At 41.6% G+C, this 13,474-nt stretch overlaps 1 protein-coding gene across 8 annotated transcripts in view; it reads right to left on the reverse strand.

Moving 5' to 3' along the window:
- The window catches only part of LOC102301009 (membrane-associated phosphatidylinositol transfer protein 2), a 65,755-nt gene that overhangs the window by 48,377 nt on the left and 3,904 nt on the right, over positions 1-13,474 (reverse strand). For 2 of the 8 annotated variants that reach the window (XM_005946286.3, XM_005946285.3), the window contains exon 1: positions 403-1,058. The exons of 1 other annotated variant lie outside the window; for it this stretch is intronic. The gene's annotated coding sequence lies outside the window, so the exon portion shown is untranslated. Of the gene's footprint in view, positions 1-402; positions 1,059-3,390; positions 3,501-6,661; positions 6,892-13,474 lie in introns of those variants that run through there. 5 more of the 8 variants (XM_042228722.1, XM_005946288.3, XM_042228721.1 and 2 more) reach the window with 5 other exon arrangements.

Raw genomic sequence — 13,474 nt, forward strand, 5'->3', positions numbered from 1 at the left:
TTCTTTCAGATATTTGGCTACAACCTGTAACTAGCATTTTCCCCACATCCACAGGGTTACAGTGTTTGATTATAGAAACGTTAAAAAAATAAGGTTTTTCTTTTTCTTTCTTTTTTAAAGTGGTATTTGATAAAGAAAACTGAATACTGCTAAAGCCCACACATCAAACATGAATCCATTACTTATTCACAGCCTGCAGGTTTCCCACCTGCAGATCCTCACTCCAGTCAGCCTTGACCACAGTGAACCACAGTCCAGCAGGCAGCATTTATGTTACCATCATGTCATTTACGTTCATAACAGTGCAGTTTGGAGGAGAAAACAAACGAATGCTCCATTTGGCAGTATTTCATATACAAGCAAATAATCATGTATAATCAAATAAATCATTTGGGTGTTTACCTCAAAGCTACCCAACTGATCCACTAAATACAGGCTTAGGGTCCATTGCAGATTCCAATCCTAAAGAGAATCCCAGCGCACGTACCCTCGCTTCCCTTCCTCTTCCGTCTTTGGTCAGCTTATCTTCACCGGCTCACCCCCGCTCTGGTAAGGAGCTTCACTTTCTAAATTCTCACAGTGAAATCAGAGAAGATATCGATTCTCTGTCTCTTCTCTATCTCCTTTCTCCTCCCATCCACCTCTATTTCTCTTCTGCGCTCCCTTTTCTGCCGTCTCCACCTCTTTGGGACTGAGGAAGCTTTGTTACCACGGAGACGCATGAGGCTGTGGCCTGATTGGTGGAGTTTGTTGTGATGCAGCAAGTCGGCAGTGCAGCCCACTAGATTGATTGCCTTTTCAGTCAGAATCGTTGTGTAATACTGAGCCAGAATAAGCTCACTAAGTGGAGATATATAGGAATTTATTTTCAGTAAAGCGGGGGATTACAATTCACTTTCAGTGTTACTTTACTTGGTTGTGTATCACAGCAAAGCCCGTGGTGGAAAGTATGGAGGACTGTGAATGTCAAATTTATTTAACTCCCAATTAAAATACATACTTTACAATGGAATTTAGCAATGTATAAAAGACTAACTCAGCACGTTTTGTCTATTACATTAATTGATTAATTGTATTGGATAAAAAAGGAGAACAAGCAGAAAGCTAGTTTTCACAAACAAATTATGAAAATAATTGTGAAAATTTTCAATAAATATAATTTTGATTTTTTTCCAGATATGAAGCAGATTAAAGCAATAAATGCTCACAGTACAGAAGATGGAAATAAATCATCCATCCATTTTCTTTGAATTATCCAATTCAGGGTCGCAGGGGGGTGGACCCTATCTCAGCCTCAATAGGGGAAGTGTCTGTCATAGGGCTAACACAGAGAGACAGGCAATCATTTCCACCTATGGGCAATTTAGAATCACCAATTAACCTAACCCCACTAACTGCATGTCTTTGGACTGTGGCAGGAAGCAGAGTACCTGGAGAGAACCCACACAGACACCAGAAGAACAAACGCCACACAAAATAGCTCAGGCTTCTTGATGTGAGGCAAACCATTTTTGCTTTGAAAAATATTTTCATGATTAATCTATTTGCTAAAAAGACTGCAATTAATTTTCTGATCAATTTACAGATAACTTATTGTAGCAACTTTTTTTCAGCCATCAATCACATAACAACAAACAAAGATGAGTTTGTAGTGAAACAGTCCCATTTTAGCAGAGGAAAAACCAGCGCAATTTTCCATTTGTATGTTAAAAAATGACTTAAAAATGACTTGACAAACTCAGAAACAAGATCAGTGCAACTTTAGTCAATTTTTTCATTCGCAACAAATTGCCATAGACTGAAGTTGCATTCACCAATAGCAACCAAGACACCATCTTTTAATTGCTTATGTATTATTCTCAATACCAACTTATTGGCTGATTGTTTTCTTAATCTATTTCTAATACCAGAGAAAACCAAATGTTTTATATAAAATATATATAACAGGGCACGGTGGTTAGCACTGTTGCCGCACAGCAAGAAGGTCCTGAGTTCAATTCCATCATCAGGCCGGGGTCTTTCTGTGTGGAGTTTGCATGTTCTCCCCGTGTTTGCGTGGGTTCACTCCGGGTACTCCGGCTTCCTCCCACCGTCCAAAGACATGCAACTTGAGGGGATAGGTTAATTGGATAATCCAAATTGCCACTAAGTTTGAATGTGAGTGCAAATGGTTGTCTGTCCCTATGTGTTAGCCCTGCGACAGACTGGCGACCTGTCCAGGGTGTACCCCGCCTCTCGCCCTATGACAGCTGGGATAGGCTCCAGTGCCCCCCGCGACCCTGAAAAGGATAAGCGGAAGCGAATGGATGGATGGATATATATAATGGGAAAAACAGGGGGAAAAGATGTTGCTTCAAAAATAACCACATTTTCTAATATATAATTTCAACGACAGTGTCATTTTTCAGTCATTTTTATAAAGCTTTATAGGAATGGCTTTGCAAATCCCTTTTTCTTTTTGTGCATTTGACACATTCCCACAAATCCTTGATGATGGGATCTCTTTTAAAGACAACATCAGAGGTGATAAGGAGTCAATGTGTGAAGAAAATGTGTGTGCATCACGTTTTAATGGGAGCTCTGAGCAGCAGATTGGTTGCTCTGATGATTATGCCTTTGTTTGCAGGGCATCGTGACTGTCCTGCCTTTGGTGAGGTGCTTTGCTTGTGCTTCAGCCTCTGAAGTGCATTTTGAACAGCTTCAGAATGAGTCAACTGAGTGCTGTGAACACAGGTATTTCCTTTTGGTTGAGCAAAATGATACAATTTATACAGGTAATTCCACACTGCAAATAGCCTTCTGAGATATTCAAAAATCATCATCATCATATACCTTCTATATGCACACAAAATTTGATGTGCATAGAAGGTATATTTTAATTTATACATACCCTTTATTTCTTACAGTTCTGTCACAAACAGTGACTCCTGTATACTGCTTTGAATTTCTTATTCTGTCCTTTGAGTTTTCTGTCTTCCATCTACCCATATATGCTTTCCTTTTATAACCTTTCCATTTTTTTGTACTTCCTCCAAATTTTAGACAGAGCTGAGTGGAAAAAATCAACATCTTTTGTGTGAACTGTGTCAAATTTTCTTCTCGAGAAAGCTTTATAATCCTTTCGATTGTTTTAACTGACAGCTCTCTTATTAGGGCCATTTTTCCTTTTAATGAGCCTGGTGTAATTTTGGATGTTTAGTTTTTGCAGAATTTGTTTTAGTAAAGCAGACTACACAGTGAAGCCGGGAAAATTGGCAAGCATAATGATTTGAGTAAGTTTGACATGGGCTAAATTTAGATTGGGAGCACAGGTCAAAGCATCCCCAAAACTGGAGCATTTTTGGGTGTTTTGGCTCTGCAGTGGTTAGTATTGTCGAGAGACAGACTTACTGTATTGGGGTCATGGGCCACGCAATCAACAGTATCTATCAAAAATGGCTCAAGGAAGGAACAGTGGTGAACCATGGGTCATGTAGCCTCTTTCAGTAGTATAATGCCCCCTGCAACAAAGCAAAGGTGGTTCAGGAATGGTTTGAGGAGCATAACAACAAGTTTGAGGTGTTGACTCAGCCTAAATTTCAAAGATGTTAGTCCAATCAAACATCTGTGGGATGTGCTGGACAAACAAGTCGGATCCATGTAGGCCCCACCTCACATCTTACAAGGCTTAAAGGATCTACTGGTAACATCATGGTGCCAGATACCACAGCAAACCATCAGAGGTCTAGAGGAATCCATGCCTCGATGGGTCAGGGCTGTTTTGGCAGCAATAAGGGGGACCACAACACAGGTGGTCATAATGTTATTCCTGATTGGTATATTTAAGATTTGTTCATTTGCTACAAAGCTGAGCTGAATAAACGTCCTGAATGACCTTGGTTAACATTGACTTTAGTCAATAGTCACCTTATTTGGCATATGGCTCAGCTGTAGAGCAGCTGCGAGAATCCAGACAGTGCAGGCATCAGTAGAAAATCTACATGACATTAAATTCAAACTTAAGCAGCACCAAAGGAGCAGCTGGCGTTGAGGTTAGTTTAGGAATACGGAGTTCATCATGCAAGGTCAAAGGTATGTGCCTTTTTTCACACTCTGCGCCACATTACTGTTTACATGAGATGAATTTCTTCAATCGCGGATAGAAACAAAATACTGTTACTGTTAATCTGACTATCTTCAGGTTTTATGCTTAAATTTACTCACACAGTAACTGTCCCTCCATTTAGAATTGCAGAGGCATCACGGTGTAATTATTTTACGTGTAGTTGTTTTTTTTTTCCTGTGTAATAATATTCAACATTGCATTTTTCAAAAAAATGCCTCTCTGTGCAAAATGGGTTCAAAAACATAAACAACTGTGGGATACTGTTTGTCTGTGATTTGGACAGGGGGAACAAATTGTGGCAGGATTATTTGTATCCCACAGTAACTTTACTGTATAAAGAGCTAACATCTCTAAAATGTCAGGAGTATTTAGTCAACTAAAAATCAAGAATGTGGGATACTGTTTGTCTGTGATTTGGAGAGCCCAGCGTGTGCATCCGACGCAGGGAAAACCAATTCTGTCAGGGAGACCTACCGTGGCAGTTGTGCAGGTGAAGCCAAAGGGAAGATATGCTTCACCATATTTTCTAGTATTTGGCAATGCCTCATCCTCAGCTTTGCATTTGTGTGGGAGCCCCGTAGAAAACCTGTCCATTATGCTAGCAGTGTCTAAGCTTCTTCTTTCTTTCTTTTTTTTATTAATTCCCCCACCACCACCACGCAATGGCTCTGCCGCTCTAGCAACTATGTGCAGGTTAAAGAAGCTTAAACAGTGTGGTAACCCTACTTGCAACAGGATGTTGCCTAAGCTGGCATTGAGTAAGTTGATCTGCAGAGACCATGGCTGAGTTTAGCTTTTGGCCAGCCTGAATAAACATTTCCATCCACTAACGCTCCATTTTATGAACTATTTTGCACTTTTCCCATTGAGCTTCAAGTTAACACCAATTTATCTATGACTTTTCTCAGAGGGTTTCCGTTTAAAATACTCCACCTGCAGCTCGTAGTGATCTATAGGGGACTACGTAGCTGCTGCTTGGGCTTAAAGGACATTTCAAAGACTATAACTTACAAGAGGAAGGAGAAGAAAGACAACCTGAGACATTTCACTACAGGAGATCTCAAAAGCCAAGCCAACCCCTAAATTAATTTACAGTCAGTGGCAACTGAAAACAAGCTTCGAGGCTTGTACAGTCACACCAGCAGCAGGTTCACTGCTCTCAGCCTCGCATTTTATCTGTGAGCTGCAGGGATCCACATCCTCAGAATGAAATGACTTGTTGATGGGTGCTCCGCCCGCTGCACACACACTCTTTATCCAAGCATCAGCAGAGCAGACGCTAACAGAAACAACCCCTACTACGCAAACACCACTTACACACGCACAACCCAACATGAACATCTGCTGTCATTGTGACTGTTAATTTGTGATGTTGTCAAGCACATCTTTCTTCACCAGATACTCCTGCTACCCATCCTGCACTCATCAAAAAGAGGTCTGTGTGGCTACTCACTGTCAGTTGCTGTGATGCAACTAACGGCATTTATGTGGACGTCACTTGAGCATGTGTATGGCTGCATTACCAGTAGACTGTTTGCATTTATATTTCACATTTATTTCAGCTGAGTCATTTTCAACACTATATCCTTTAAAGCATTACATAATTACAATTGTGAGGCACTTATTTATTTATATTTACATTACATTTTATCCATTTTTTCTTAGTGCTAGAAACAGCCTGCCAAAATGTGCACACCCTCTCATCCATAGGTTTTCAGTAGTGTAGTTCAGTGACTTGAAGCTGCTGGTAATGTGACAGACCCCACCTAGTAGGCAGTTCTCCGTCTCTCAAAGTGGCCACACCCTTAATATTCCATAACTTTAAGCCTTAATACAATTTAAAAATATAAGTTAGCATATATCTCTGTCTCTCTGTATTCTGGTAGCTGGGATAGGCTCCAGCCCCCTCACAATCCTGAAAAGGATAAGTGGAAGACAATGGATGGATGGAGTAAGTGTGCAGAAATTCCCTATACTGTACAGCCATCATGAAGGTGAAAAATTGATTTTAACATGAGAATCTAGAGAATCTATGAGGATTGATACACTGGAGTGACCTCAAGTAGCCATTCAAAGAACCCGCTACCTGAGGTGTCCATTTGTTTTTCCTTTTTAAAAATTTAAAAACAAAATTAAAGCTAACAGCTATTTATTAGTGCAAATTACTTCTACAGCGTGCTTCCCATCACCCCCCTACCAGTCGAGGCAGTGTTTGTTGATCACTTTACTACTGTCAATATGTTAATCAGTTTCATAGAGAGACTCAGGGCGTCACAGATTGTTTACGGTTCCAATCATAAGAGTGGAAACAAAAGGACTTGGAAACACTAAAATAATGCTGCTTACACATGACGAGTCAGCATTAATAACAACACATAATGCAAAGGACATTATAGTGCAGAATGAGTACTTTGACTTTTCTGAATGGTTACGGTAAGTAGGGCTGGTGTTCTGTTCTTCCTTTTACTTAACAAAAATGATATTTTATCACTCTTCCTCCATCAGTTGATGGTTTGGTTTGCAGAACTACTACGGATAGAAGATGGTGTCACTGACCTGCAGTTCATCCCCAGTGGAGGCTTCAGCCCTTCTTCCTGTGAATAAGAAACAGCTGAAATAAACCTCAGAGAGCAGGTGTGTGTTTCAAGGAGCCTACAATGCAGAAGCATTGCACAAGAAAGAGAGTGCTGTCAAAAATATCACATTACAGAGGAGAAGTGACTGTTTTTAAACCATTTCCTTCCTCAATCCAGTTTCAGAGCATTGAAAGTATTGAGTAATGCTTAGTTGCAAAAGCATTGCATATTACATTATTTAAAAAGTGATTTGGGTGTCTGCAATTAGTTGGAGGTTTATTTTCCTTGACGCCAAATGTATTCATCCATAGCTAATGTGGTCATCTGACACTGTCAAAATATCACAGCAGAGAAAAAAAAAACAAGGCATGGGCAGCAAATGAGAGTGAATGCAGCCCTGACGTGATGGCTGGGTGATGAAAGAGGAGAAGCTATTTTTAGATGAGGGTGTCAGAGGAGAGGGAGGAGGTGGGGGCATGGGGGAAATGGAGGTGATGCGGGTCCAGGGATCAAAGTGATGGCGCTGCTGTAGCTGGAGTTAGTTGTGGCATTTCTCAAATTGTTCTGCTTTCCTGCGCGTTCGTAAATGACGGCAATGCATCACCGCCTGAGGAGGGAGGGGAGCTAATCAGTGTTCTCAGCACTCATCTGAGCCTCTGTTTAGTTCGTGTCAGTCTTTGCAATGCTGTTTAGTGCACTTAAACAATGGCACAGAGCTGCAGCTACAAACAAAACAAACACAAGTTGAAAACTGCTAAAATTTTTCCTTTGGGCAGAATATTAATCACTGCCACAGACTGAATATAAAAAAATAACTTTAGATGCGGCCCCATGTTCAACTGTAGCGACTTCATGAAATGAAAGATCTCATAAAAAGTGTCATTTAACCAGCTGACAAACAGCTGAACTGTTAACATCCTTTTGGATATATACAGAGACATATACACTCATCAGCTACTTTGTTAGGAACACGTGTTCAACTGCTTGTTACCACAAATATCTAATCATCACTAGAGTATACAGAGAACGATCTGAAAAAGACAAAATGACCAGTTAGCAACAGTTTTCTGAGTGAAAATACAATAGTGATGCTACAGGTCAGAGGAGAATGACTATAAAGTAACTGAAATAACCAGTTGTTATAATCGGGGTATACAAAAGAGCATCTCTGAACCTACAACATGGTAAATCTTGAAGCAGATGAGCTACAGCAGAAGGCCACGCCTGTGCCAATCCCATCAGCTAAGAACAGAAAACTCGAGTTCACACAGAGTTGCCAACAGTGGACAACAGAAGCAGGGCCATAACCAGGGTCTAGAAAGTAGTTTCTTTTAATTGGTTACCTAAAATCGAAATCTTTATCGTTAGATAGTGACACTTGGAGTTGATGTAAAATTGCATAAATTTTTCTTTAGTCCTGAATGTTAAATGTGGCTCTCACTTATGGTTAAGAAGTTACCAAGGTTCAAAAATGCTGACAAAAAAGGTGACCAAACCAACAAATTTCACCCCACTGTGTTCAAAATCACAGAGTGATTTTTCATGGATTGACCCTACAGCAGAGGTGTTGAACTCCAGGCCTCGAGGGCCGGTGTCCTGCAGGTTTTAGATGTTTGACACCACTGCCCTACAGTACATTATTGACATACACTACCAGTCAAAGGTTTGGAAACACCTTCTCATTTAATGGTTTTTCTTTATTTTCATGACGATTTACATTGTAGATTCTCACTGAAGGCATCAAAACTATGAATGAACACAAGTGAATTATGCATCAAATAATTCAAAACATGCTTTGTATTTTACATTCTTCAAAATAGCCATCCTTTGCTTTTATTACTGTACTCTCTTGGCATTCTCTCCATGAGCTTCATGAGGTAGTCACCTGAAATTGTTTTAAGCAGCCTTTCAGTTCCTAGAGATGCTCAGCACTTGTTGGCCTTTTTGCCTTCACTCCGGTCCATCTCATCCCAAACCAGCTGGGTTTAGGTCATGTGACTATGGATGCTAGGCCATAGTGGCTGTAGCTCAGGAGCTAGAGCTGCTGATCGGAAGGTTGGTGGTTCAATCCCTGGCTCCCCCAGTTTCCATGCCAAATATCCTTGGGCAAGATACTAACCCCGACGGTAATGCATCCATCGGAGTATGAATGATAGTTAGAAAAGCGCTCACCGTATAGATAATAGTGCTTGTGTGTATGGGGTGAATGCAGTGTGTTGTATAGAGCGCTTTGAGTACTCCAGGAGAGTAGAAAAGCGCCATATAAAAACCAGCCCATTTACCATGCCATCTGACGCAACACTCCATCACTCTCATTCTTGGTCAAATAGCCCTTACTCAGCCTGGAGGTGTGTTTGGGGGTCATTGTCATGTTGAAAAATAAATGAGGGTCAACTAAATGCAAACCAGGATGCTGTGGTAGCCATGCTGAATCAGTGTGCCTTCAATTGTTTCATCATTGTCACCAGCAAAGCACCCCCACACCATCACACCTCCTCCTCAATACTTCACAGTGGGAACCATGCATTCACCTTGTCTATGTTGCACAAAGACACAGCGGGTGGAACCAAAGCTCTCAAATTTGGACTCATCAGGCCAAACACAGCTTTCCACTGGTTTAATGTCCAGTCTTTGTGTTTCTTGGCCCAAACAAATCTCTTCTATTTGTTGCTTTTGCTTAGTAATGGTGTCTTAGCAGCTATTAGATCATAAAGACTCATTTGCGTTGTCTCCTCGGAATAGTTGATGTGCCTGCTACTGGAAGTCTGTTTGGCATTTATCTGGGCTGTAATCTGAGATGATGTTAACTTGCAACTTGGATGAGTGAACAAACGTTTCTCCCACTGAAAACACTATGTCCAAATGAACAGAATCAACCTTTTGGGATTTACTTACCTGGATGATTGAGCATGCATCAAGTTACACCACTAAATGAAAATAATGTTATTGGTTTTTCATGTCATTATTATTCTCTGCGTGGAATTTATTTAGAGTTAAAAAGACTATAATAAATACAATAGATTAAAAAACGGTGGTATTTCCAAATGAAATGGAGTAAAGTAGCAGTATGAGGTAGTGTGCAGTTTGGTTTTCCCCTTGTTTCTAGTTATTCTATAAATATAACTTCTGCTTATTTTTGTGCTCACATAAGCACAAATCTTCAAGTGTTACATTAGTGATTAACACGACACAACAGTATGAATAAAATACTACAGAAGCAATTGAAAGAAATGCTTAAAGGAGAAATTCACGCAGCATGGAAATCAGAGCACATACAATGCACACAGTTAGTACAAAACTACTAATATAAAGATAGAAAGTTAAAGCAAGTCTACAAATCAGCATTACATTTCAGATGTGATAAAAAGAGACTAGGTGTCAAGGAGTCCCAGAGGCCAGTACGTGGGAGTGGACCAAATGCAGGCACAAACAGAACAGCGTTAAGGTTTTCAAAAGCTTTATTATAAACACAGAGATAAGCAATGACAAGACGTGAGTACGTGGTGGGGAATCTCGGACGTGGATGCACAGTAACAGAGGGAGAGTGTGGTTAGGACCTTGCTTTTCCTATATTCCTGAGAAGACGACGGGCAGCCTCCTGGCAGGCATTTGAGTTGTTTAACTTCCGAGGAGTTACGCAGTGGCTTGACGAGGTTACTGAAGGCACAAAGCGATCAAGTTAAGCACATAGCATAAACATGGAATGAGGCCTGGTTACCACCATGAGGTAGCTGACAAACTGGTGAAGAACAGATGACAGAGGACTGGAGCGCACCGGCTTGACTTGGGAAAAGTAGAACATAGGATCTATGCGTATGGATGCAGGGAGTTTAAGTTTAACTGCCATAGGACTGATGACAGACTCAATTTCATAGGGTCCAAAATAGCATGGGGCGAGCTTGTTGGAAAATTGCCTGAGGGGAATGTTCCTGGAGTAAAATTAGGGGCAGGTCTTCTTAGTCGATCCACGTAGCAGTGCTTTCAAACAACGGCCTTTAGTAGCACCTCCCGAGTCCGAGTCCAAATGTGACGACAGCGTTGCAAGTGGTGTTGAACAGAAGTAACAGCGAAATCAACCTCATTCTGAAGGAACAGGGGTGGATGATAACCTAGAGAGGCTTCAAAAGTTGAGAGACCAGTTGTAGATGAGGTAAGTGAATTATGTGCATACTCTACCCAAGGAAGATGCAAAGAGCAGGTTACCGGGTTTAGTGTGGTGACACAGTGGAGGGCAAATTCAAATTCCTGGATGAGCATCTCAGTCTGGCTGTTGGACTGTGGGCGATATCCAGAGCTGAGGCTGACCTTGGCTCCAAGAACGGTGCAGAAGGTCTACGAGACCTGTGAAGTGAATTGAGGACTCCTGTCTGGGAGAATTTTTGTAAGGATACTGTGGAGACTGAAAATATGACCAACCAGGAGCCTGGTAGTTTGAGAGGCAGAAGGGAGTTTGTCCAGAGCAATAAAATGAGCTGACTTGAAAAACCTATTAAATATTGAAAGAATTACGGACTTCCTGGAAGAAGGCAGGCCGGTGACAGAATTGAATCGAATCTTGAGTGCTGTTCTTGCTTCATGCATAGATGGAGCAGGCGGCCACATAGTCTTTAACATCTCTTTCTGTTCCCCATCAAAAGTGGTGACACTTGATTAATGAAATAGTCCTACTTACACCTACTTACTTGGTGGTGTGAACCCAATGGATGACTGCTGAAAGGGCTGGAATGGGGACATAGCAGTGATTAGGTAGACTGGTACCTGGGTCAGGCTCATCCTGAAGAGCCTGGTGGATTGACCTCCCAGGAGATGAAGCCACCATGAAGGTGGCAGGGAGGATGGTGGCAGTCTCGGGTGGGTCATTGTTGGTGGCAAACTGGCGGGACAAGGCATCAGGCTTGACATTTCTGGAGCCTGGGCAATAGGAAGTAGAGAAATAGAGAAAATGCAATAAAAAAAAAAAAGCTAATGGGCTTGGCTGTCATCGAGCCTCTTGGCGGTTCTTAGTTAAGTTAGGTTCTTGTGATCAGTCCAAATGGTAAATGGTTGTTCGGCTGCTTCTAATAGGTGACACCATTCCTCAATGGCTAATTTTACTGCAAACAGCTCTCAGTTGCCCACATCATAATTTCGCTTGGCTAGAGTGAGGCGACGTGAGAAGAATGCTGTAGCTTGGCTTGTGGCCCTTGTTTCAATTCAATGAAGGCTGCTTCAGGAGACCAGAAATGGTGAGTGAGTGAGTGAGTGGTGCAGCTACCTAGCTGTAATTCCGAATGAAGTGACGGTATAACTTAGCGAAAGTGGGCCATTCATTCACTGCTTGAATCTTTGCTGGGTCGGTCTTCACCCGTCTCCTGCCAGAATATAACCAGAAAAGGTTACTGAAGGAAAGTGGAACTCACATTTTTCTACCTTGAAATATAACCAATTTTCCAGGAGGCATTGTCCCTCAATACATCATTAACTAGTGTCTGAAAAACCACAGGGGGCATTAGTGAGACAACATAACCAGATATTCGAAATGACTTAGGTGTGCTGCGTTGAATGCACTCTTCCATTTATCCCCTCCCGGATGTGCATCAGGACAGTGGGAGAGTGTAGGGAGAGCAGTAACTAGTGAGAAGTTGATTTGCGGCTTACTTGCAGATAGAGAGTGTAAGGCTCTGGAGGGGGTAGCCGGGTGATCACAGACATCACTAAAAAAGAAAAGAAAATAGAAGTGCAAGGTTGCTGTTAAGATTTGAAAGCCTACAGATTAAGGGAAGAGGATGGTATACCTCGGTACAGGGCCATTAGCATTTGACCCACCTCCAAGCTTTAGAGGCTGACTAATATGCTGAAGTTGGGGTGACACGGAGCAGCAGTAGCAGGTAGGACAGAGATCATACCTACACTATATTGCCAATCCAAATCATTGTATTCAGGTGTTCCAATCACTTCCATGAGCTATGACTATTTCATTAATCATGGAAGTAAATTCCAGCGTGGATACTGTGATAGGAAGTCCAGTCATGAAATTCCAGTCTGCTAGAGGTATAATAACAAATTGAAGTCGGCAGACACTGAAGCACATAGTGCGCAGAGGCCACCAATTTCCTGCAGTCAGCCGCTACAGACCTCCAGACTTCATGTGGGCTTCAAATTATCTCTCTGGATTGATGAATCCTGCCTCTCCATCAGGCAGTCTGATGGAGAACAGTACTTGCTTGACTGCATTGTTCCAAGTGTAAAGTTTGGTGAAGTGTGTGTGTGTGTGTGTGTGTGTGTGGGGGGGGTCCAGGATTTGGGCTTGGGCCCGTAGTGCCAGTGAATGGAACTGTTATTGTTTCAGCATACCAACACATTTTGGACGATGTCATACTCCCAACTTGAAATTTTCTTAAGACATTTATGCATTCATTGTATAAAACATGGACGTAGCCACCAGGACCAGACTCAACATTTGTCTTTTAGCCACCATCAAGTTGTTTTTTGTTTTTCAAACCAGAAGTGACTACATATGGATAAAAAATTGCTGTGCTAGCAAGCTTGGTTGGGAAACTGCATGGGTAGGCTGTACAGATGCAACTCAGAGACAGACACATCAGCAGATTAGGGCTAGCTAACAGACCAATAAAATAATCAATCACCAAAACTGAAGCACAAACTTCTACCACAAGCAAGCCTTAATGTTAGTCATATAGTGCATTACACAGCTCCAGAATGCAAAACCATTTACAGTAAAGGAGTCCAATTCAGTGATGCACAGTTGCTCTAGCAGACTTTGGGACTATTTACAGTCAGCAATAAATGCCCT

This window comes from Haplochromis burtoni, unplaced genomic scaffold, assembly GCF_018398535.1.
Source record: "Haplochromis burtoni strain Fernald_Lab_line unplaced genomic scaffold, NCSU_Asbu1 Contig_344, whole genome shotgun sequence".
Classification (NCBI taxonomy): domain Eukaryota; kingdom Metazoa; phylum Chordata; class Actinopteri; order Cichliformes; family Cichlidae; genus Haplochromis; species Haplochromis burtoni.